This window comes from Taudactylus pleione, unplaced genomic scaffold (genome assembly GCF_031769625.1).
Source record: "Taudactylus pleione unplaced genomic scaffold, aTauple2 ptg001062l, whole genome shotgun sequence".
Taxonomy (NCBI): Eukaryota; Metazoa; Chordata; class Amphibia; order Anura; family Myobatrachidae; genus Taudactylus; species Taudactylus pleione.
In genome coordinates, this window is record NW_028285463.1 from 108,650 (window position 1) to 132,511 (window position 23,862).

A 23,862-nucleotide genomic window follows, 5' to 3' on the forward strand; every position below is an offset into this window, starting at 1 on the left:
GATGTCTTTTTAATGAAGTTAATTTGGGATCATTCAGTCCTGGGAACTGTACAGACACAGAGGGACTTATCTAGGGGCGGACGGTAATGCAGTCGCAATGGCTACTTTTTTTTTTACATAGAGCGACTGCAGCGCAATTAAGACTCACCATTGGTCGCACCAACAGGCAGGGCACCAGTCCTATGTAGGCATAGAATGGAGACGTATGGAGATATTCCATCTGAAGGCTGCGTTATAGGAGTGTCACAGGGTCAGAGAAGAAATTCTGGCACCACAGTATCTAAAGACCGCAGCCGGGGAAATAAACGGAAGCTTCCCAAATGGCTTCCAAAGACGGATATACAGTACAGGATAATCTCCAGCACTGGCTTTAGTGCATAGAAATTTAACTTTGCGTAAACACCTTAAATGTGGATAAATAATACTCTGTATGATCAGGACTTTGGGCCTGATTCAGACCCACTCGCAAGCGGCTGTCCGCTCGCAAGTGGGTCGATGGTGTGCACTGCGCATGCGCACGACGGCGGGAGCTCCGTCGTGCGCATGCGCCAGACGCGACGAGCGAAGGACTTTCCTTCGCTCGTTGTGTCTGATCAAAGGGGGCGTGCTGTCGATGTTGATTGACAGCACGCCCCCTTTGGTGGGCGTGCCGGGGGGCGTGCCTCCCTGACGGGGGCGTTCCCAAGGGAACGCCTACCGTCAGAAGCCGGCCCACTGACATCACTAGTGATGTCAGTGGGAGTGATTTTGGCTCTGATAGAGCCAAAATCACTTCGGGCCTTGCGGTTGAGCAGTGGCAATGGTCGCGATGGTCAAGACCATCGCGGCCATCAACCTGCACGCTCGTATAGGCTGTGGGTGGTGACCCACAACTATACGAGAGTCCAGGAGGACGCTCCATAATTATGGAGGACGGCCCTCATTCAGAGCGTGCGCTCTGCTCAGAGCGTACGGCTCTGAATGAGGGCCTTTGTCCGTCCAATGACCGACCTCCGGCGTTACTCACTGTTCACGATCTGTGCACACAAGACAAGGAGAATTGTCAACTACAATAGTTTAGGTGTGAAAGAAATGACAGCCACAGCTCAGCCAGCATAGAGACGCCCACTACGGCTATCTCACATCCTTAAGACCTCGCAGTTCTGCGTATATACATCGGTAACATCGGCCCTTCACGCAGAATTACAGCATCTCTGAGCTATCTCAGAAACTGCAAGTCTCGTCGCACGCAGTGACTACTCAGAGTGCCTCAACCACCCACAGCTATTGCGAGCGCCCAGGATGATAGCCATCGGGCTTGCGACGAGACCCTTGTGGTAGAGTCTCGTGGCCGCAAGCCCCAGAGAGCTTCTGACTAACAGAGCTGGAAGCTCTCCCACTGACATCACTGGTGATGTCAGTGGGGCCGCCCACAAACGGCAGGCGTTCACTTGGGAACGCCTCCGTTTGTGAAGCCACCCCCCGGCCACGCCTACCAAACGGGACGAGCTGTCAATCACCATCGACAGCTCGCCACCTAGCGTTAGCCGGGTCTCGCGCATGTGCACGACGGAGACAGCTTCCTCGTGCGCATGCCCAGTGGGCAAACAACGACCCGGTTGCGAGCACTCAGCGCTTGCGACCGGGTCTGAATCAGGCCCTCAGTCAGGTCCTGTGATTTTGGTTATCCAGGTAACATCCAAAGATTTCCCCTGGAGATAATCAGGGTTCTACTGTATACATTTGTGGCATATTAGCCCTTCAGCTTTGGAGCATACCATGAATGTCTGAGCTGGAGAAGTTCTCCGAATGTTCCCCATTTACAGGAAAGTCCTCTGTATACAGAGCTCTGGCTTAGTGGTAAATACGACCACGCTTTGTAAACGAGGCAGATCTGTTTGGAAGCTGCTTCCTGTTAATCACGAAAATCCATTAATCTTGTTACATAATGTTTAGGGAAACAAACTCCTGCATAGATAATGCTACATGTTTCCTCGTACATTCCATATCACAATTTGTATAATCAGAAAAAGGGCAGCATGGTATTATGCAGTAAGTAGTGTTACACTGGGGTGTAATAGTCCTTCAGGGCCAATGTCCACCTGTTACCACCTCTGAACCCTGATCCTTATATGTATCCAAATTTTACCTATTAATTATAACTTGTAAACTCAGGAACCTATGAATGACTGTACATCATCTATGTACACATGACCGTTGGTGTATAGTTTATAGTGCACATACATGTTGTAGAGGATTGTAAGAACCAGTCCCAGCGAGGGCACCACGGCGAAGGCACAGGAAGGAACCACGTATAGGGCCTGAGAGAGATCACAAATTATAGGGGAGCTGTATTATTTGTATCCTTTATTTATATGGCGCCACAAGGGTTCCGCAGCGCCTTACAAAACAAATGAGCGAACACAACGAAACTGTTTATAACATTAAAATACAATACAGGGCAAGTACACGATTTATAAACATTGCAGCATTAGGTATCATAATACTCAAATAAGCAGCAGGGTGGAAGTGTTAGGTGCCCTTGTGGGGAGTTAGGAGTGCATGATAGTGTGGGAAGGAGAAGGGAAGGAGAAGCACGTGAGGGAAGAGGGCACTGGAATGGAAGAGGGTATGGAAGCAGCATGGGACAGTGGGTTAGGATGAGACCTGGAAAGCTTTGATGTAGAAGTGGGCCTTAATAACCCGTAGAGAGGTGGAGAGTCCGATAGGGAGAGGGAGAGAGTTTCGGGGGTAGGGAGCAGTACAGGAGGCGGGAGTGGGAGGAAGCAATCAGTTGGCAGGAGAGACGGCATTTGTGGAGCGAAGAGGGCAGACAGGAGAGTGAAGGGAGATGAGGTCAGAGATGTAAATGGGAGAGGATTGGGTGCGGGCTATGTAGGTGAGTGTAAGAACCTTGAATTGGGCACTGAAGGGGAAGGGGAGCCAGTGGAGAGCTTGTAGGAGAGGGGAGGCAGATGAAGAGCGTTTGGAGAGGAAGATGAGCCGAGCAGCAGCACTGAGGACAGACTGGAGAGGAGAGAGATGGGAGTTGGGGAGGCCAGATAGGAGAAGGTTACAGTAGTCCAATCTGGAGATAACCACTGAGTGTATGAGGGTTTTAGTACCATTCAGGATGAGAAAGGGTCTGATCCTGGAAATATTTTTGAGATGGAAACTGTGAAAACCCCAGGTCCCCGATCCGCCACCAATGTCTGGGGCCTCACAAGGCCCCCTTCTTCATTAATCATGATGGAGAATTGTAGGAGATGTTTGCAAACCATCAGATCTGCGGGCTATCTATACTATATAACTAACGGATGGAATGTCTCGTCATACCCTAGGCAGCATATTGCAAATCATGCTATGCAATTACCACCAGATCGGAGGTCCTGCCGTACCCTAGCCAACAGATTGGAGGTCCTGCCATACCCTAGCCAACAGATCGGAGGTCCTGCCGTACCCTAGCCAACTAGCCAACAGATCGGATCAGAGATCCTGCCATACCCTAAGCAACAGATCGGAGGTCCTGCCGTACCCTAAGCAACAGATCGGAGGTCCTGCTGTACCCTAGCCAACAGATTGGAGGTCCTGCCGTACCCTAGCCAACAGATCGGAGGTCCTGCCGTACCCTAGCCAACTAGCCAACTAGCCAACAGATCGGATCAGAGATCCTGCCATACCCTAAGCAACAGATCGGAGGTCCTGCCGTACCCTAAGCAACAGATTGGAGGTCCTGCCGTAACCTAGCCAACAGATCGGATCAGAGATCATGCCGTACCCTAAGCAACAGATCGGTGGTCCTGCCATACCCTAGACCAGTGGTTCCCAAACTCAGGGCCTAATTCAGACCCGCTCGCAAGCGCTCGCAAGCGGGTCGATGGTGGCCCAGTGCGCATGTGCACGACGGAGCCGGCTCCGTCGTGCGCATGCGCGAGACCTGGATGGCGACGGGCAAACCGTCGCTCCGGGTCTCGTACCAAAGGGGGCGTGCTGTCGATGTTGAGTGACAGCACGTCCCCTTTGGCGGGCAGGCTGGGGGTGTGGCTGCCTAGATGGAGGCGTTCCCATGGGAACGCCTACCGTCTGGGGCCGGCCCCACTGACATCACAAGTGCTGTTAGAGCCGAAAGCACTCTGGGGCTTCCGGCAATGAGACCCTACCACAAGGGTCTCATCGCAAGCCCGATGGTTGTGATGGTCTTGACCATCGCGACCATCATCATGGCCGCTCGCTATAGCTGTGGGTGGTCACCCACAGCTATGCGAGCGGCCAGGAGGCCGCTCTAAAAAAACAGAAGGCCGGCCCTGAATCAGGCCCTCATTTCACAAGGCACGATAAGGACGGGATGTACTAAAGGGTAAATTGCAGTAAAACCCCTGAGTATTCCATTTTCATGGGTTTTACCACATTCCCCATATGTACAAAGCACCGGAATGCGATGCATTTCAGCGTTTTGTCCCGATGGATAATGCCATTTTCAGGTGGCGTCACCCAATAGAAGCCTACGGGCTTCTTATCAGGATGCTCCCCCAGATCCCTCCCAGCAACCCCTTCGTCCTTCTGCGCATGCACATAAGGACTTCTGGGTGTTAAACCCGGAAGTCCCTCTGTCCGGAGCTATCGCAAAGGACAGATCTTATCGGGAGAGCGGTCCTTTGCGATGTACACCACATTTCTATGTACATACCACAGTAATCAACCGCGGTATGCACCCGAAGAGAGGTGTGAAGTCGATGCTTAGTACATCCCGCCCTAACAGTCCAGGTTTTAAGGACTAAGTCACCTCTGCTCATGGTTATTCTTAAAACCTGGACTGTTAGGGTGCCTTGAGGACAGAGGGCCTGATTCAGAGCCGCTCGTAAGCGGCCGCTCGTTCGCTCCGAGCGATGTTCGCACATCTGCGCATGCGTATGGGTCGTAATGCGCATGCGCCAACCAGTCAGTGCGGTCGGAAATCGTGTGTTCGCAAAATAGCGAGTGCCTGCTAATTTGAGTGACAGGATGAGGCGTTTGTGGGTGGTAACAGGGGAAGGTGCTTGAAAACGGGGAGTGGAGATCCGAACGCAGGCGTGCCAAACGGTCAAAACGGGCGTTTTAAGGGTGTGCATAATTAACAAAGCAGTGTCATCGGCCACGTCACTTGGTTGTCTCTTAGCCTGAACTGTTCGCATGATTGCGGTAGGAAAATCCAACCACAAGCACTGCGAGCAGTTCAGACGCCTTCCGATGTACTCAATTAATCTAATAAATAGCTGACATGACGTAGGATGCGAGCGGCCAGGTGGCGTCTTTACAAAATAGCGAGCGCATGTTTCGTTCGCTCGCTCAGACATAGAGGCGTCAACAGATCGCAAAGAGAGAGCGCTCAATTTAAATAGCCAGCTCCTTTTTCTGAACGAGCGAGCGCAAATAGCGTTCGGCTCTGAATCAGGCCCTGAGTTTGAAAACCTCTGCAATACGCAACAGATATCCTGCCATACACTAGGTATGACATCTGAAGTCCTGCAATACTCTAGGTAACAGATCGGAGGTCCTGCCATAAACTAAGTAACAAATTGGAGGTCCAGACATACACTAAGCATGAGATCGGAGTCACTGCCATATATTAGGTAACAGATCGGAGGTCCTGCCATATACTAGGTAACAAATCGGAGGTCCTGCCATACACTATACAATATAGATGTCACACTAAATGGCCTATTAATATTATTGTTATTGCCCCCAAAATTAACATTCTTATTAACTCATATCATAGTTCTTCCTGGAACCTCACAGAGAACCTCGCTCCTAGATGTATTTTATAGATTACAATAGGTACTAATGCCATCTAAGTAAGGTGCTAGCTATCAGGGGATGAATCTCTGGATAGATTGCTGTAGGTTACATTGGGTAATAAGTACGGTGCTAGCTATCAGGGGATGAATCTCTGGATAGATTGCTATAGGTTACATTGGGTAATAAGTTCGGTGCTAGCTATCAGGGGATGAATCTCTGGATAGATTGCTATAGGTTACATTGGGTAATAAGTACGGTGCTAGCTATCAGGGGATGAATCTCTGGATAGATTGCTATAGGTTACATTGGGTAATAAGTACGGTGCTAGCTATCAGGGGATGAATCTCTGGATAGATGGCTATAGGTTACATTGGGTAATAAGTACGGTGCTAGCTATCAGGGGATGAATCTCTGGATAGATTGCTATAGGTTACATTGGGTAATAAGTATGGTGCTAGCTATCAGGGGATGAATCTCTGGATAGATTGCTATAGGTTACATTGGGAAATAAGTAAGGTGCTAGCTATCAGGGGATGAATCTCTGGATAGATTGCTATAGGTTACATTGGGTAATAGGTATGGTGCTAGCTATCAGGGGATGAATCTCTGGATAGATTGCTATAGGTTACATTGGGTAATAAGTACGGTGCTAGCTATCGGGATGAATCTCTGGATAGATTGCTATAGGTTACATTGGGTAATAAGTATGGTGCTAGCTATCAGGGGATGAATCTCTGGATAGATTGCTATAGGTTACATTGGGTAATAGGTATGGTGCTAGCTATCAGGGGATGAATCTCTGGATAGATTGCTATAGGTTACATTGGGTAATAAGTACGGTGCTAGCTATCAGGGGATGAATCTCTGGATAGATTGCTATAGGTTACATTGGGTAATAAGTACGGTGTTAGCTATCAGGGGATGAATCTCTGGATTGTTATAGGTTACATTAGGTAATAAGTACGGTGCTAGCTATCAGGGGATGAATCTCTGGATAGATGGCTATAGGTTACATTGGGTAATGAGTACGGTGCTAACTATCAGGGGATGAATCTCTGGATAGATTGCTATAGGTTACATTAGGTAATAAGTACGGTGCTAGCTATCAGGGGATGAATCTCTGGATAGATTGTTATAGGTTACATTGGGTAATAAGTACGGTGCTAGCTATCAGGGGATGAATCTCTGGATAGATTGCTGTAGGTTACATTGGGTAATAAGTACGGTGCTAGCTATGAGGGGATGAATCTCTGGATAGATTGCTATAGGTTACATTGGGTAATAAGTATGGTGCTAGCTATCAGGGGATGAATCTCTGGATAGATTGCTATAGGTTACATTGGGTAATAGGTATGGTGCTAGCTATCAGGGGATGAATCTCTGGATAGATTGCTATGGGTTACATTAGGTAATAAGTACGGTGCTAGCTATCAGGGGATGAATCTCTGGATAGATTGCTATAGGTTACATTGGGAAATAAGTACGGTGCTACCTATCAGGGGATGAATCTCTGGATAGATTGCTATAGGTTACATTGGGTAATAAGTACGGTGCTAGCTATCAGGGGATGAATCTCTGGATAGATTGTTATAGGTTACATTGGGTAATAAGTACGGTGCTAGCTATCAGGGGATGAATCTCTGGATAGATTTCTATAGGTTACATTGGGTAATAAGTACGGTGCTAGCTATCAGGGGATGAATCTCTGGATAGATTGTTATAGGTTACATTAGGTAATAAGTATGGTGCTAGCTATCAGGGGATGAATCTCTGGATAGATTACTATAGGTTACATTGGGTAATAAGTACGGTGCTAGCTATCAGGGGATGACTCTCTGGATAGATTGTTATAGTTTACATTAGGTAATAAGTACGGTGCTAGCTATCAGGAGATGAATCTCTAGATAGATTGCTATAGGTTACAATGGGTACTAATGCCATCTAAGTATGGTGCTAGCTATCAGGGGATGAATCTCTGGATAGATTGCTATAGGTTACATTAGGTAATAAGTAGGGTGCTAGCTATCAGGGGATGAATCTCTGGATAGATTGCTATAGCTTACATTAGGTAATAACTACGGTGCTAGCTATCGGGATGAATCTCTGGATAAATTGCTATAGGTTACATTAGGTAATAAGTACGGTGCTAGCTATCAGGGGATGAATCTCTGGATAGATTGCTATAGGTTACATTGGGTAATAAGTACGGTGCTAGCTATCAGGGGATGAATCTCTGGATAGATCGCTATAGGTTACATTGGGTAATAAGCACGGTGCTAGCTATCAGGGGATGAATCTCTGGATAGATGGCTATAGGTTACATTGGGTAAAAAGTACGGTGCTAGCTATCAGGGGATGAATCTCTGGATAGATTGCTATAGGTTACATTGGGTAATAAGTACGGTGCTAGCTATCAGGCGATGAATCTCTGGATAGATTGCTATAGGTTACATTGGGTAATAAGTACGGTGCTAGTTATCAGGGGATGAATCTCTAGATAGATTTCTATAGGTTACAATGGGTACTAATGCCATCTAAGTATGGTGCTAGCTATCAGGGGATGAATCTCTGGATAGATCGCTACAGGTTACATTAGGTAATAAGTACGGTGCTAGCTATCAGGGGATGAATCTCTAGATAAATTGCTATAGGTTACAATGGGTACTAATGCCATCTAAGTATGGTGCTAGCTATCAGGGGATGAATCTCTGGATTGTTAATAGGTTACATTAGGTAATAAGTACGGTGCTAGCTATCAGGGGATGAATCTCTGGATAGATCGCTATAGGTTACATTGGGTAATAAGTACGGTGCTAGCTATCAGGGGATGAATCTCTGGATAGATTGCTATAGGTTACATTGGGTAATAAGTACGGTGCTAGCTATCAGGGGATGAATCTCTGGATAGATTGCTATAGGTTACATTGGGTAATAAGTATGGTGCTAGCTATCAGGGGATGAATCTCTGGATAGATTGCTATAGGTTACATTGGGTAAAAAGTACGGTGCTAGCTATCAGGGGATGAATCTCTGGATAGATTGCTATAGGTTACTTACATTAGGTAATAAGTACGGTGCTAGCTATCAGGGGATGAATCTCTGGATAGATTGCTATAGGTTACATTGGGTAATAAGTACGGTGCTAGCTATCAGGGGATGACTCTCTGGATAGATCGCTATAGGTTACATTGGGTAATAAGTACGGTGCTAGCTATCAGGGGATGAATCTCTGGATAGATCGCTATAGGTTACATTGGGTAATAAGTACGGTGCTAGCTATCAGGGGATGAATCTCTGGATAGATCGCTATAGGTTACATTGGGTAATACGTACGGTGCTAGCTATCAGGGGATGAATCTCTGGATAGATCGCTATAGGTTACATTGGGTAATAAGTGCGGTGCTAGCTATCAGGGGATGAATCTCTGGATAGATTGCTATAGGTTACATTAGGTAATAAGTACGGTGCTAGCTATCAGGGGATGAATCTCTGGATAGATTGCTATAGGTTACATTGGGTAATAAGTACGGTGCTAGCTATCAGGGGATGAATCTCTGGATAGATTGCTATAGGTTACATTAGGTAATAAGTACGGTGCTAGCTATCAGGGGATGAATCTCTGGATAGATTGCTATAGGTTACATTAGGTAATACGTACGGTGCTAGCTATCAGGGGATGAATTTCTGGATTGTTATAGGTTACATTAGGTAATAAGTACAGTGCTAGCTATCAGGGGATGAATCTCTGGATAGATTGCTATAGGTTACATTGGGTAATAAGTACGGTGCTAGCTATCAGGGAATGAATCTCTGGATAGATTGCTATAGGTTACATTAGGTAATAAGTACGGTGCTAGCTATCAGGGGATGAATCTCTGGATTGTTATAGGTTACATTGGGTAATAAGTACGGTGCTAGCTATCAGGGGATGACTCTCTGGATAGATTACTGTAGGTTACATTAGGTAATAAGTACGGTGCTAGCTATCAAGGGATGAATCTCTGGATAGATTGCTATAGGTTACATTGGGTAATAAGTACGGTGCTAGCTATCAGGTGATGAATCTCTGGATTGTTATAGGTTATATTGGGTAATAAGTACGGTGCTAGCTATCAGGGGATGACTCTCTGGATTGATTGCTGTAGGTTACATTAGGTAATAAGTACGGTGCTAGCTATCAGGGGATGAATCTCTGGATAGATCGCTATAGGTAACATTGGGTAATAAGTACGGTGCTAGCTATCAGGTGATCAATCTCTGGATAGATCGCTATAGGTTACATTAGGTAATAAGTACGGTGCTAGCTATCAGGGGAAGAATCTCTGGATTGTTATAGGTTACATTGGGTAATAAGTACGGTGCTAGCTATCAGGGGATGACTCTCTGGATAGATTGCTGTAGGTTACATTAGGTAATAAGTACGGTGCTAGCTATCAGGGGATGAATCTCTGTATAGATTGCTATAGGTTACATTGGGTAATAAGTACAGTGCTAGCTATCAGGGGATGACTCTCTGGATAGATCGCTATAGGTTACATTGGGTAATAAGTACGGTGCTAGCTATCAGGGGATGACTCTCTGGATAGATCGCTATAGGTTACATTGGGTAATAAGTACGGTGCTAGCTATCAGGGGATGTATCTCTGGATAGATTGCTATAGGTTACATTAGGTAATAAGTACGGTGCTAGCTATCAGGGGATGAATCTCTGGATAGACTGCTATAGGTTACATTAGGTAATAAGTACGGTGCTAGCTATCAGGGGATGAATCTCTGGATAGATCGCTATAGGTTCCATTAGGTAATAAGTACGGTGCTAGCTATCAGGGGATGAATCTCTGGATAGATTGCTATAGGTTACATTAGGTAATACGTACGGTGCTAGCTATCAGGGGATGAATGTCTGGAATGTTATAGGTTACATTAGGTAATAAGTACAGTGCTAGCTATCAGGGGATGAATCTCTGGATAGATTGCTATAGGTTACATTGGGTAATAAGTACGGTGCTAGCTATCAGGGGATGAATCTCTGGATAGATCGCTATAGGTTACATTAGGTAATAAGTACGGTGCTAGCTATCAGGGGATGAATCTCTGGATAGATTGCTATAGGTTACATTGGGTAATAAGTACGGTGCTAGCTATCAGGGGATGAATGTCTGGAATGTTATAGGTTACATTAGGTAATAAGTACAGTGCTAGCTATCAGGGGATGAATCTCTGGATAGATTGCTATAGGTTACATTGGGTAATAAGTACGGTGCTAGCTATCAGGGGATGAATCTCTGGATAGATCGCTATAGGTTACATTAGGTAATACGTACGGTGCTAGCTATCAGGGGATGACTCTCTGGATAGATTACTGTAGGTTACATTAGGTAATAAGTACGGTGCTAGCTATCAGGGGATGAATCTCTGGATAGATTGCTATAGGTTACATTGGGTAATAAGTACGGTGCTAGCTATCAGGTGATGAATCTCTGGATAGATCGCTATAGGTTACATTAGGTAATAAGTACGGTGCTAGCTATCAGGGGATGAATCTCTGGATAGATTGCTATAGGTTACATTGGGTAATAAGTACGGTGCTAGCTATCAGGGGATGAATCTCTGGATTGTTATAGGTTACATTGGGTAATAAGTACGGTGTTAGCTATCAGGGGATGACTCTCTGGATAGATTGCTGTAGGTTACATTAGGTAATAAGTACGATGCTAGCTATCAGGGGATGAATCTCTGGATAGATTGCTATAGGTTACATTGGGTAATAAGTACAGTGCTAGCTATCAGGGGATGACTCTCTGGATAGATCGCTATAGGTTACATTGGGTAATAAGTACGGTGCTAGCTATCAGGGGATGTCTCTCTGGATAGATCGCTATAGGTTACATTGGGTAATAAGTACGGTGCTAGCTATCAGGGGATGAATCTCTGGATAGATTGCTATAGGTTACATTGGGTAATAAGTACAGTGCTAGCTATCAGGGGATGACTCTCTGGATAGATCGCTATAGGTTACATTGGGTAATAAGTACGGTGCTAGCTATCAGGGGATGTCTCTCTGGATAGATCGCTATAGGTTACATTGGGTAAAAAGTACGGTGCTAGCTATCAGGGGATGAATCTCTGGATAGATTGCTATAGGTTACATTAGGTAATAAGTACGGTGCTAGCTATCAGGGGATGAATCTCTGGATAGATCGCTATAGGTTCCATTAGGTAATACGTACGGTGCTAGCTATCAGGGGATGAATCTCTGGATTGTTATAGGTTACATTAGGTAATAAGTACGGTGCTAGCTATCAGGGGATGAATCTCTGGATAAATTGCTATAGGTTACATTAGGTAATAACTACGGTGCTAGCTATCGGGATGAATCTCTGGATAGATGGCTATAGGTTACATTGGGTAATAAGTACGGTGCTAGCTATCAGGGGATGAATCTCTGGATAGATGGCTATAGGTTACATTGGGTAATAAGTACGGTGCTAGCTATCAGGGGATGAATCTCTGGATAGATTGCTATAGGTTACATTAGGTAATAAGTACGGTGCTAGCTATCAGGGGATGAATCTCTGGATAGATTGCTATAGGTTACATTGGGTAATAAGTACGGTGCTAGCTATCAGGGGATGAATCTCTGGATAGATTGCTATAGGTTACATTGGGTAATAAGTACGGTGCTAGCTATCAGGGGATGAATCTCTGGATAGATTGCTATAGGTTACATTGGGTAATAAGTACGGTGTTAGCTATCAGGGGATGAATCTCTGGATTGTTATAGGTTACATTAGGTAATAAGTATGGTGCTAGCTATCAGGGGATGAATCTCTGGATAGATTGCTATAGGTTACATTGGGTAATAAGTACGGTGCTAGCTATCAGGGGATGAATCTCTGGATAGATGGCTATAGGTTACATTGGGTAATGAGTACGGTGCTAGCTATCAGGGGATGAATCTCTGGATAGATTGCTATAGGTTACATTGGGTAATAAGTACAGTGCTAGCTATCAGGGGATGACTCTCTGGATAGATCGCTATAGGTTACATTGGGTAATAAGTACGGTGCTAGCTATCAGGGGATGTCTCTCTGGATAGATCGCTATAGGTTACATTGGGTAAAAAGTACGGTGCTAGCTATCAGGGGATGAATCTCTGGATAGATTGCTATAGGTTACATTAGGTAATAAGTACGGTGCTAGCTATCAGGGGATGAATCTCTGGATAGATCGCTATAGGTTCCATTAGGTAATACGTACGGTGCTAGCTATCAGGGGATGAATCTCTGGATTGTTATAGGTTACATTAGGTAATAAGTACGGTGCTAGCTATCAGGGGATGAATCTCTGGATAAATTGCTATAGGTTACATTAGGTAATAACTACGGTGCTAGCTATCGGGATGAATCTCTGGATAGATGGCTATAGGTTACATTGGGTAATAAGTACGGTGCTAGCTATCAGGGGATGAATCTCTGGATAGATGGCTATAGGTTACATTGGGTAATAAGTACGGTGCTAGCTATCAGGGGATGAATCTCTGGATAGATTGCTATAGGTTACATTAGGTAATAAGTACGGTGCTAGCTATCAGGGGATGAATCTCTGGATAGATTGCTATAGGTTACATTGGGTAATAAGTACGGTGCTAGCTATCAGGGGATGAATCTCTGGATAGATTGCTATAGGTTACATTGGGTAATAAGTACGGTGCTAGCTATCAGGGGATGAATCTCTGGATAGATTGCTATAGGTTACATTGGGTAATAAGTACGGTGTTAGCTATCAGGGGATGAATCTCTGGATTGTTATAGGTTACATTAGGTAATAAGTACGGTGCTAGCTATCAGGGGATGAATCTCTGGATAGATTGCTATAGGTTACATTGGGTAATAAGTATGGTGCTAGCTATCAGGGGATGAATCTCTGGATAGATTGCTATAGGTTACAATGGGTACTAATGCCATCTAAGTATGGTGCTAGCTATCAGGGGATGAATCTCTGGATAGATTGCTATAGGTTACATTAGGTAATAAGTACGGTGCTAGCTATCAGGGGATGAATCTCTGGATAGATTGCTATAGCTTACATTAGGTAATAACTACGGTGCTAGCTATCGGGATGAATCTCTGGATACATTGCTATAGGTTACATTGGGTAATAAGTATGGTGCTAGCTATCAGGGGATGAATCTCTGGATAGATTGCTATAGGTTACATTGGGTAAAAAGTACGGTGCTAGCTATCAGGGGATGAATCTCTGGATAGATTGCTATAGGTTACTTACATTAGGTAATAAGTACGGTGCTAGCTATCAGGGGATGAATCTCTGGATAGATTGCTATAGGTTACATTGGGTAATAAGTACGGTGCTAGCTATCAGGGGATGAATCTCTGGATAGATCGCTATAGGTTACATTGGGTAATAAGTACGGTGCTAGCTATCAGGGGATGAATCTCTGGATAGATCGCTATAGGTTACATTGGGTAATACGTACGGTGCTAGCTATCAGGGGATGACTCTCTGGATAGATTGCTATAGGTTACATTAGGTAATAAGTACGGTGCTAGCTATCAGGGGATGAATCTCTGGATAGATCGCTATAGGTTACATTGGGTAATAAGTACGGTGCTAGCTATCAGGGGATGAATCTCTGGATAGATCGCTATAGGTTACATTGGGTAATACGTACGGTGCTAGCTATCAGGGGATGAATCTCTGGATAGATTGCTATAGGTTACATTAGGTAATAAGTACGGTGCTAGCTATCAGGGGATGAATCTCTGGATAGATTGCTATAGGTTACATTGGGTAATAAGTACGGTGCTAGCTATCAGGGGATGAATCTCTGGATAGATTGCTATAGTTTACATTAGGTAATAAGTACTGTGCTAGCTATCAGGGGATGAATCTCTGGATAGATTGCTATAGGTTACATTAGGTAATACGTACGGTGCTAGCTATCAGGGGATGAATCTCTGGATTGTTATAGGTTACATTAGGTAATAAGTACAGTGCTAGCTATCAGGGGATGAATCTCTGGATAGATTGCTATAGGTTACATTGGGTAATAAGTACGGTGCTAGCTATCAGGGGATGAATCTCTGGATAGATGGCTATAGGTTACATTGGGTAATGAGTACGGTGCTAGCTATCAGGGAATGAATCTCTGGATAGATTGCTATAGGTTACATTAGGTAATAAGTACGGTGCTAGCTATCAGGGGATGACTCTCTGGATTGTTATAGGTTACATTGGGTAATAAGTACGGTGCTAGCTATCAGGGGATGACTCTCTGGATAGATTACTGTAGGTTACATTAGGTAATAAGTACGGTGCTAGCTATCAAGGGATGAATCTCTGGATAGATTGCTATAGGTTACATTGGGTAATAAGTACGGTGCTAGCTATCAGGTGATGAATCTCTGGATTGTTATAGGTTATATTGGGTAATAAGTACGGTGCTAGCTATCAGGGGATGACTCTCTGGATTGATTGCTGTAGGTTACATTAGGTAATAAGTACGGTGCTAGCTATCAGGGGATGAATCTCTGGATAGATCGCTATAGGTTACACTGGGTAATAAGTACGGTTCTAGCTATCAGGGGATGAATCTCTGGATTGTTATAGGTTATATTGGGTAATAAGTACGGTGCTAGCTATCAGGGGATGACTCTCTGGATTGATTGCTGTAGGTTACATTAGGTAATAAGTACGGTGCTAGCTATCAGGGGATGAATCTCTGGATAGATCGCTATAGGTTACATTGGGTAATAAGTACGGTGCTAGCTATCAGGTGATCAATCTCTGGATAGATCGCTATAGGTTACATTAGGTAATAAGTACGGTGCTAGCTATCAGGGGAAGAATCTCTGGATTGTTATAGGTTACATTGGGTAATAAGTACGGTGCTAGCTATCAGGGGATGACTCTCTGGATAGATTGCTGTAGGTTACATTAGGTAATAAGTACGGTGCTAGCTATCAGGGGATGAATCTCTGTATAGATTGCTATAGGTTACATTGGGTAATAAGTACAGTGCTAGCTATCAGGGGATGACTCTCTGGATAGATCGCTATAGGTTACATTGGGTAATAAGTACGGTGCTAGCTATCAGGGGATGACTCTCTGGATAGATCGCTATAGGTTACATTGGGTAATAAGTACGGTGCTAGCTATCAGGGGATGAATCTCTGGATAGATTGCTATAGGTTATATTAGGTAATAAGTATGATGCTAGCTATCAGGGGATGAATCTCTGGATAGACTGCTATAGGTTACATTAGGTAATAAGTACGGTGCTAGCTATCAGGGGATGAATCTCTGGATAGATCGCTATAGGTTCCATTAGGTAATAAGTACGGTGCTAGCTATCAGGGGATGAATCTCTGGATAGATTGCTATAGGTTACATTAGGTAATACGTACGGTGCTAGCTATCAGGGGATGAATCTCTGGAATGTTATAGGTTACATTAGGTAATAAGTACAGTGCTAGCTATCAGGGGATGAATCTCTGGATAGATTGCTATAGGTTACATTGGGTAATAAGTACGGTGCTAGCTATCAGGGGATGAATCTCTGGATAGATTGCTATAGGTTACATTGGGTAATAAGTACGGTGCTAGCTATCAGGGGATGACTCTCTGGATAGATTACTGTAGGTTACATTAGGTAATAAGTACGGTGCTAGCTATCAGGGGATGAATCTCTGGATAGATTGCTATAGGTTACATTGGGTAATAAGTACGGTGCTAGCTATCAGGTGATGAATCTCTGGATAGATCGCTATAGGTTACATTAGGTAATAAGTACGGTGCTAGCTATCAGGGGATGAATCTCTGGATAGATTGCTATAGGTTACATTGGGTAATAAGTACGGTGCTAGCTATCAGGGGATAAATCTCTGGATTGTTATAGGTTACATTGGGTAATAAGTACGGTGTTAGCTATCAGGGGATGACTCTCTGGATAGATTGCTGTAGGTTACATTAGGTAATAAGTACGGTGCTAGCTATCAGGGGATGAATCTCTGGATAGATTGCTATAGGTTACATTGGGTAATAAGTACAGTGCTAGCTATCAGGGGATGACTCTCTGGATAGATCGCTATAGGTTACATTGGGTAATAAGTACGGTGCTAGCTATCAGGGGATGTCTCTCTGGATAGATCGTTATAGGTTACATTGGGTAATAAGTACAGTGCTAGCTATCAGGGGATGAATCTCTGGATAGATTGCTATAGGTTACATTGGGTAATAAGTACAGTGCTAGCTATCAGGGGATGACTCTCTGGATAGATCGCTATAGGTTACATTGGGTAATAAGTACGGTGCTAGCTATCAGGGGATGTCTCTCTGGATAGATCGCTATAGGTTACATTGGGTAAAAAGTACGGTGCTAGCTATCAGGGGATGAATCTCTGGATAGATTGCTATAGGTTACATTGGGTAATAAGTACGGTGCTAGCTATCAGGGGATGAATCTCTGGATAGATCGCTATAGGTTCCATTAGGTAATACGTACGGTGCTAGCTATCAGGGGATGAATCTCTGGATTGTTATAGGTTACATTAGGTAATAAGTACGGTACTAGCTATCAGGGGATGAATCTCTGGATAAATTGCTATAGGTTACATTAGGTAATAACTACGGTGCTAGCTATCGGGATGAATCTCTGGATAGATGGCTATAGGTTACATTGGGTAATAAGTACGGTGCTAGCTATCAGGGGATGAATCTCTGGATAGATGGCTATAGGTTACATTGGGTAATAAGTATGGTGCTAGCTATCAGGGGATGAATCTCTGGATAGATTGCTATAGGTTACATTGGGTAATAAGTACGGTGCTAGCTATCAGGGGATGAATCTCTGGATAGATTGCTATAGGTTACATTGGGTAATAAGTACGGTGCTAGCTATCAGGGGATGAATCTCTGGATAGATTGCTATAGGTTACATTGGGTAATAAGTACGGTGTTAGCTATCAGGGGATGAATCTCTGGATTGTTATAGGTTACATTAGGTAATAAGTATGGTGCTAGCTATCAGGGGATGAATCTCTGGATAGATTGCTATAGGTTACATTGGGTAATAAGTACGGTGCTAGCTATCAGGGGATGAATCTCTGGATAGATGGCTATAGGTTACATTGGGTAATGAGTACGGTGCTAGCTATCAGGGGATGAATCTCTGGATAGATTGCTATAGGTTACATTAGGTAATAAGTTCGGTGCTAGCTATCAGGGGATGAATCTCTGGATAGATTGCTATAGGTTACATTGGGTAATAAGTACAGTGCTAGCTATCAGGGGATGACTCTCTGGATAGATCGCTATAGGTTACATTGGGTAATAAGTACGGTGCTAGCTATCAGGGGATGTCTCTCTGGATAGATCGCTATAGGTTACATTGGGTAAAAAGTACGGTGCTAGCTATCAGGGGATGAATCTCTGGATAGATTGCTATAGGTTACATTAGGTAATAAGTACGGTGCTAGCTATCAGGGGATGAATCTCTGGATAGATCGCTATAGGTTCCATTAGGTAATACGTACGGTGCTAGCTATCAGGGGATGAATCTCTGGATTGTTATAGGTTACATTAGGTAATAAGTACGGTGCTAGCTATCAGGGGATGAATCTCTGGATAAATTGCTATAGGTTACATTAGGTAATAACTACGGTGCTAGCTATCGGGATGAATCTCTGGATAGATGGCTATAGGTTACATTGGGTAATAAGTACGGTGCTAGCTATCAGGGGATTAATCTCTGGATAGATGGCTATAGGTTACATTGGGTAATAAGTACGGTGCTAGCTATCAGGGGATGAATCTCTGGATAGATTGCTATAGGTTACATTAGGTAATAAGTACGGTGCTAGCTATCAGGGGATGAATCTCTGGATAGATTGCTATAGGTTACATTGGGTAATAAGTACGGTGCTAGCTATCAGGGGATGAATCTCTGGATAGATTGCTATAGGTTACATTGGGTAATAAGTACGGTGCTAGCTATCAGGGGATGAATCTCTGGATAGATTGCTATAGGTTACATTGGGTAATGAGTACGGTGCTAGCTATCAGGGGATGAATCTCTGGATAGATTGCTATAGGTTACATTAGGTAATAAGTATGGTGCTAGCTATCAGGGGATGAATCTCTGGATAGATTGCTATAGGTTACATTAGGTAATAAGTACGGTGCTAGCTATCAGGGGATGAATCTCTGGATAGATTGTTATAGGTTACATTGGGTAATAAGTACGGTGCTAGCTATCAGGGGATGAATCTCTGGATAGATTGCTGTAGGTTACATTGGGTAATAAGTACGGTGCTAGCTATCAGGGGATGAATCTCTGGATAGATTGCTATAGGTTACATTGGGTAATAAGTACGGTGCTAGCTATCAGGGGATGAATCTCTGGATAGATTGCTATAGGTTACATTGGGTAATAAGTATGGTGCTAGCTATCAGGGGATGAATCTCTGGATAGATTGCTATAGGTTACATTGGGTAATAGGTATGGTGCTAGCTATCAGGGGATGAATCTCTGGATAGATTGCTATGGGTTACATTAGGTAATAAGTACGGTGCTAGCTATCAGGGGATGAATCTCTGGATAGATTGCTATAGGTTACATTGGGAAATAAGTACGGTGCTAGCTATCAGGGGATGAATCTCTGGATAGATTGCTATAGGTTACATTGGGTAATAAGTACGGTGCTAGCTATCAGGGGATGAATCTCTGGATAGATTGTTATAGGTTACATTGGGTAATAAGTACAGTGCTAGCTATCAGGGGATGAATATCTGGATAGATTACTATAGGTTACATTGGGTAATAAGTACGGTGCTAGCTATCAGGGGATGACTCTCTGGATAGATTGTTATAGTTTACATTAGGTAATAAGTACGGTGCTAGCTATCAGGAGATGAATCTCTAGATAGATCGCTATAGGTTACAATGGGTACTAATGCCATCTAAGTATGGTGCTAGCTATCAGGGGAAGAATCTCTGGATAGATTGCTATAGGTTACATTGGGTAATAAGTACGGTGCTAGCTATCAGGGGATGAATCTCTGGATAGGTTGCTATAGGTTACATTAGGTAATAAGTACGGTGCTAGCTATCAGGGGATGAATCTCTGGATAGATTGCTATAGGTTACATTAGGTAATAACTACGGTGCTAGCTATCGGGATGAATCTCTGGATAAATTGCTATAGGTTACATTAGGTAATAAGTACGGTGCTAGCTATCAGGGGATGAATCTCTGGATAGATCGCTATAGGTTACATTGGGTAATAAGTACGGTGCTAGCTATCAGGGGATGAATCTCTGGATAGATTGCTATAGGTTACATTGGGTAATAAGTACGGTGCTAGCTATCAGGGGATGAATCTCTGGATAGATCGCTATAGGTTACATTGGGTAATAAGTACGGTGCTAGCTATCAGGGGATGAATCTCTGGATAGATCGCTATAGGTTACATTGGGTAATAAGCACGGTGCTAGCTATCAGGGGATGAATCTCTGGATAGATGGCTATAGGTTACATTGGGTAAAAAGTACGGTGCTAGCTATCAGGGGATGAATCTCTGGATAGATTGCTATAGGTTACATTGGGTAATAAGTACGTTGCTAGCTATCAGGCGATGAATCTCTGGATAGATTGCTATAGGTTACATTGGGTAATAAGTACGGTGCTAGTTATCAGGGGATGAATCTCTAGATAGATTTCTATAGGTTACAATGGGTACTAATGCCATCTAAGTATGGTGCTAGCTATCAGGGGATGAATCTCTGGATAGATTGCTATAGGTTACATTGGGTAATAAGTACGGTGCTAGCTATCAGGGGATGAATCTCTGGATAGATTGCTATAGGTTACATTGGGTAATAAGTACAGTGCTAGCTATCAGGGGATGAATCTCTGGATAGATTGCTATAGGTTACATTGGGTAATAAGTATGGTGCTAGCTATTAGGGGATTAATCTCTGGATAGATTGCTATAGGTTACATTGGGTAATGAGTACGGTGCTAGCTATCAGGGGATGAATCTCTGGATAGATTGCTATAGGTTACATTAGGTAATAAGTACGGTGCTAGCTATCAGGGGATGAATCTCTGGATTGTTATAAGTTACATTGGGTAATAAGTACGGTGCTAGCTATCAGGGGATGACTCTCTGGATAGATTACTGTAGGTTACATTAGGTAATAAGTACGGTGCTAGCTATCAGGGGATGAATCTCTGGATAGATTGGTATAGGTTACATTGGGTAATAAGTACGGTGCTAGCTATCAGGGGATGAATCTCTGGATAGATCGCTATAGGTTACATTGGGTAATACGTACGGTGCTAGCTATCAGGGGATGAATCTCTGGATAGATCGCTATAGGTTACATTGGGTAATGAGTGCTGTGCTAGCTATCAGGGGATGAATCTCTGGATAGATTGCTATAGGTTACATTAGGTAATAAGTACGGTGCTAGCTATCAGGGGATGAATCTCTGGATAGATTGCTATAGGTTACATTGGGTAAGTACGGTGCTAGCTATCAGGGGATGAATCTCTGGATAGATTGCTATAGGTTACATTAGGTAATAAGTACTGTGCTAGCTATCAGGGGATGAATCTCTGGATAGATTGCTATAGGTTACATTAGGTAATACGTACGGTGCTAGCTATCAAGGGATGAATCTCTGGATTGTTATAGGTTACATTAGGTAATAAGTACAGTGCTAGCTATCAGGGGATGAATCTCTGGATAGATTGCTATAGGTTACATTGGGTAATAAGCACGGTGCTAGCTATCAGGGGATGAATCTCTGGATAGATAGCTATAGGTTACATTGGGTAATGAGTACGGTGCTAGCTATCAGGGAATGAATCTCTGGATAGATTGCTATAGGTTACATTAGGTAATAAGTACGGTGCTAGCTATCAGGGGATGAATCTCTGGATTGTTATAGGTTACATTGGGTAATAAGTACGGTGCTAGCTATCAGGGGATGAATCTCTGGATTGATTGCTGTAGGTTACATTAGGTAATAAGTACGGTGCTAGCTATCAGGGGATGAATCTCTGGATAGATCGCTATAGGTTACATTGGGTAATAAGTACGGTGCTAGCTATCAGGTGATCAATCTCTGGATAGATCGCTATAGGTTACATTAGGTAATAAGTACGGTGCTAGCTATCAGGGGATGAATCTCTGGATTGTTATAGGTTACATTGGGTAATAAGTACGGTGCTAGCTATCAGGGGATGACTCTCTGGATAGATTGCTGTAGGTTACATTAGGTAATAAGTATGGTGCTAGCTATCTGGGGATGAATCTCTGGATAGGTTGCTATAGGTTACATTGGGTAATAAGTATGGTGCTAGCTATCAGGGGATGAATCTCTGGATAGATGGCTATAGGTTACATTGGGTAATAAGTACGGTGCTAGCTATCAGGGGATGAATCTCTGGATAGATGGCTATAGGTTACATTGGGTAATGAGTACGGTGCTAGCTATCAGGGGATGAATCTCTGGATAGATTGCTATAGGTTACATTAGGTAATAAGTACGGTGCTAGCTATCAGGGGATGAATCTCTGGATTGTTATAAGTTACATTGGGTAATAAGTACGGTGCTAGCTATCAGGGGATGACTCTCTGGATAGATTACTGTAGGTTACATTAGGTAATAAGTACGGTGCTAGCTATCAGGGGATGAATCTCTGGATAGATTGCTATAGGTTACATTGGGTAATAAGTACGGTGCTAGCTATCAGGGGATGAATCTCTGGATTGTTATAGGTTACATTAGGTAATAAGTACGGTGCTAGCTATCAGGGGATGAATCTCTGGATAGATTGCTATAGGTTACATTGGGTAATAAGTACAGTGCTAGCTATCAGGGGATGACTCTCTGGATAGATCGCTATAGGTTACATTGGGTAATAAGTACGGTGCTAGCTATCAGGGGATGTCTCTCTGGATAGATTGCTATAGGTTACATTGGGTAAAAAGTACGGTGCTAGCTATCAGGGGATGAATCTCTGGATAGATTGCTATAGGTTACATTAGGTAATAAGTACGGTGCTAGCTATCAGGGGATGAATCTCTGGATTGTTATAGGTTACATTGGGTAATAAGTACGGTGTTAGCTATCAGGGGATGACTCTCTGGATAGATTGCTATAGGTTACATTAGGTAATAAGTACGGTGCTAGCTATCAGGGGATGAATCTCTGGATAGGTTGCTATAGGTTACATTGGGTAATAAGTACGGTGCTAGCTATCAGGGGATGACTCTCTGGATAGATTACTGTAGGTTACATTAGGTAATAAGTACGGTGCTAGCTATCAGGGGATGAATCTCTGGATAGATTGCTATAGGTTACATTGGGTAATAAGTACGGTGCTAGCTATGAGGTGATGAATCTCTGGATAGATCGCTATAGGTTACATTAGGTAATAAGTACGGTGCTAGCTATCAGGGGATGAATCTCTGGATAGATCGCTATAGGTTACATTGGGTAATAAGTACGGTGCTAGCTATCAGGGGATGAATCTCTGGATTGTTATAGGTTACATTGGGTAATAAGTACGGTGTTAGCTATCAGGGGATGACTCTCTGGATAGATTGCTGTAGGTTACATTAGGTAATAAGTACGGTGCTAGCTATCAGGGGATGACTCTCTGGATAGATCGCTATAGGTTACATTGGGTAATAAGTACGGTGCTAGCTATCAGGGGATGTCTCTCTGGATAGATCGCTATAGGTTACATTGAGTAATAAGTACGGTGCTAGCTATCAGGGGATGAATCTCTGGATAGATTGCTATAGGTTACATTGGGTAATAAGTACAGTGCTAGCTATCAGGGGATGACTCTCTGGATAGATCGCTATAGGTTACATTGGGTAATAAGTACGATGCTAGCTATCAGGGGATGTCTCTCTGGATAGATCGCTATAGGTTACATTGGGTAAAAAGTACGGTGCTCGCTATCAGGGGATGAATCTCTGGATAGATTGCTATAGGTTACATTAGGTAATAAGTACGGTGCTAGCTATCAGGGGATGAATCTCTGGATAGATCGCTATAGGTTCCATT